Source organism: Tupaia chinensis, unplaced genomic scaffold (assembly GCF_000334495.1).
Source record: "Tupaia chinensis unplaced genomic scaffold, TupChi_1.0 Scaffold000121_1, whole genome shotgun sequence".
In the NCBI taxonomy this organism is placed as follows: Eukaryota; Metazoa; Chordata; class Mammalia; order Scandentia; family Tupaiidae; genus Tupaia; species Tupaia belangeri.
In genome coordinates, this window is record NW_006159588.1 from 1,276,510 (window position 1) to 1,279,346 (window position 2,837).

Below are 2,837 nucleotides of genomic sequence, written 5' to 3' on the forward strand. Positions count from 1 at the left end.
CTATAACAAAAAAAAAAAAAAAAAAAAAAAAAAAAAAAAAAATTAAAGCTTCTTAAATTTACATAGAAAACCAGAAATTTCTAATAGCAACATCTAATTTATTTTTCTCTTTTCTTTATTTCTTTCCTTCTTTCTTTCTTTTTTTTAAAATAGATTTTTACCCTAAGGTGGGTACACTCACCAGAGACAGAGAGACAGAAAGCAAGAAATCATCCCCCCACCCCCCCCCGCCAGGAGGATGGCTATGCCTCAATCCCTTCTCTTCCATTCTTCTCTTGGGATTTTAGGCATGCATGCATACATGCCCTGTTTGTTTTAAGGTGCTGTGTCTGGGACCCAAACTGTAGTCGACTACGTGGAGGTCCAGTGGCATAACTATTATGTCATCTGCTTGTCCCACAAAATATAAATTAATCATTGACAAAACCCACTTTTCTCTTTCTCTTACCTTTTTTTTGGGGGGGGGTGTAGAGATATTTTTTTGCTATAGGCCGCATGAGCTTGCCTGATTGACAGAGACAGAAAGTGAGAAGTCACCCCCACCCCCTGGAGCGGGGGGCAGTTCCATGCCGCAATCTCTCCTCTTCCATTCTCCTTTCTTGACTTGGGGCATGCTTCACTTGTACCTGGCATGAGATTCAAGCTGCCAAGTCCAGGACTCAAACTGCAGTCGTTAGTTTCCTATGACTGCTGTAACAAATAACAACAGAGTAGCTTATAGAACACACATCTATTTTCTTACAGTTATGGAGGTCAAAATTCTGAAATTGATTTCTCTAGGCTAAAGTCAAGGCATTCACAGGGTTGGCTTCTTCTGGATGACTTGGAGAGAGAATTGCTTTCCTGTATTTCCTGGTTTCTGGAGGCTGCCTACATTCCTGGGCTTGTGGGTCCATACTGCCATCATTCTAGCCTCTTGGTTAAGTTAGAACATCTGCTTCCTCTCTGGTCAAATCTTCCTTTCCCCCTTTGGTAAGTATACTTCTGAATACATTTAGGTCTTACTGGAAAATCCAGAATAATCTTCACATCTCAAGATCCTTCCTTAACTTAATCACATCTGAAAGTCCCTTTTGCCTTGTTAGGAAACACTTACAGATTCCACAGATTAGGACACAGATATCTTTGGGAGCCCGTTATTCAGCATTCTACAGGAAATGGTTGACATTTTAAGCTTGAATGTTTATGTTTCAGCAGACCTTCTCTGGTATGAATTCTTAATTTTAGCTTCTCACTGACACAGTCCTCCTTGATGTCCATAGGAGATTGGTTTCGGGACCCCTCGTGGATACCAAAATTCTAGGATGTTCAAGTCTTTGACAAAAAATAGTGTAGTAATTTTGGGGAAAAAATTAAGGTAGAATGTGAATTTGCTGTGCCAAGTACTACACTGAGTCCATACAAATGAAGTGACCTGTAGACATTATATCAAAGTACTGTAAGTAATCTAGAGATGATTTCAAGTACATAGGAGGGTATGTGTAGATTATATGGAATTACTACACTATTCTGTAAGTATCTCACTATACTGTAAGTATCTCTAGATTACTTACAGTACTTTGATATAATGTCTACAGGTCACTTCATTTGTATGGACTCAGTGTAGTACTTGGCACAGCAAATTCACATTCTACCTTAATTTCTTCCCCCCAGAAGGTATGTGTGCTCACAAGAGAGTGGGGGAGAAAAAGAGAAAACACCCTCCAATGAGACTTGGTCACACCACAGTCCTGTCTCTTCCATTTCTCCATCCCATTGGGATTTAGGTCATGCATGTGCATGCAGCCTGCATGCTTTCTAAGCAAGGACTGGTATTTGAACTATAGGCAGGCATATGTGACCTGTCTTCCTATCAGGCTATGGGGGCCAGCCCTGAAAAAAAACCCAAAAAACTTGTTTTAAAGTTTATTTATTTTTTCTATGAGTGAGAGAGACAGAGGTGGCTCTCCTAGCCAGGTCTCAGCACTTTGTTCCACCCCTAGCCACAGCCAGCCCAAGATCCTGGTCACACATACATGCCTGACATACTCAGGGAGGTCTCCAGATATGAGCCTAGAACCTTTCCATTTGAGTCAGCCTCCAACATCTTATTCCTGAGCCACCATCCAGCTCCAAGTTTTGCATTTTGGAAATTTCTGGGTTTAAAATAAAATATTTTCAATGTGTGGTTGGTTTAAGGGCTGACTATTTTATATTCATTTCCCCTTCCTTTTCCATTATTCTGCCCTGAAGGGATATTTCATTCAGTGATCTTTGTGTAGAATAAAATTACTTTGTAAGATAGGACAGTGACTCCAGCTTTGTTCCTAAGAAATAAAAGACAAATTTATACTATAAGAAGGAAGCATTTAAACAAGGAAAAGGATTTGAGGGCAACCTCTTATAATCAGCATGAGACCCCTCGTCACTCCGAAGGGGCACAGACCTTCTGATAGCAAAAGATCTGACAAAGTAACTCTGTTTGCCTTTAAAGTTCTGGTTTTTCGTTCACATATTTTTTTCTTAAGTAGATTCCTCACTGTTTTTGAGAAAACAGCTGGAAGCCAAGTTTTTCCTTTGTAAGGCCATCCATTTCTCTTCAAAGGGGCTGTCGTATTATTCTGGATAAAACATAGGGCTATTTAAATTTAGGGTGACTAGTGTGTCTCCACTGTATTTCCTGCTAGGGAAAAGTTGGTGATGAACTTTCCTGTTGTGGTATGTGTGTTCTTGCCTGTGTTCTGCATGACTGTTTAGAGAAAATGAAAATGATTTGAACCTGGCACTCTAACTTTGCACCTACCATCCACCTTCTATAAATATTTAACTTATTTAAGCTCTAGCTCAGATTGTAGCTC

The 2,837-nt window shown here is 39.9% G+C and overlaps 1 protein-coding gene across 1 annotated transcript in view; it reads left to right on the forward strand.

Annotated features, from left to right (window-relative positions):
* The window catches only part of GLDC (glycine decarboxylase), a 103,687-nt gene that overhangs the window by 73,517 nt on the left and 27,333 nt on the right, over positions 1 to 2,837 (forward strand). The gene's annotated exons all lie outside the window — the stretch shown is intronic.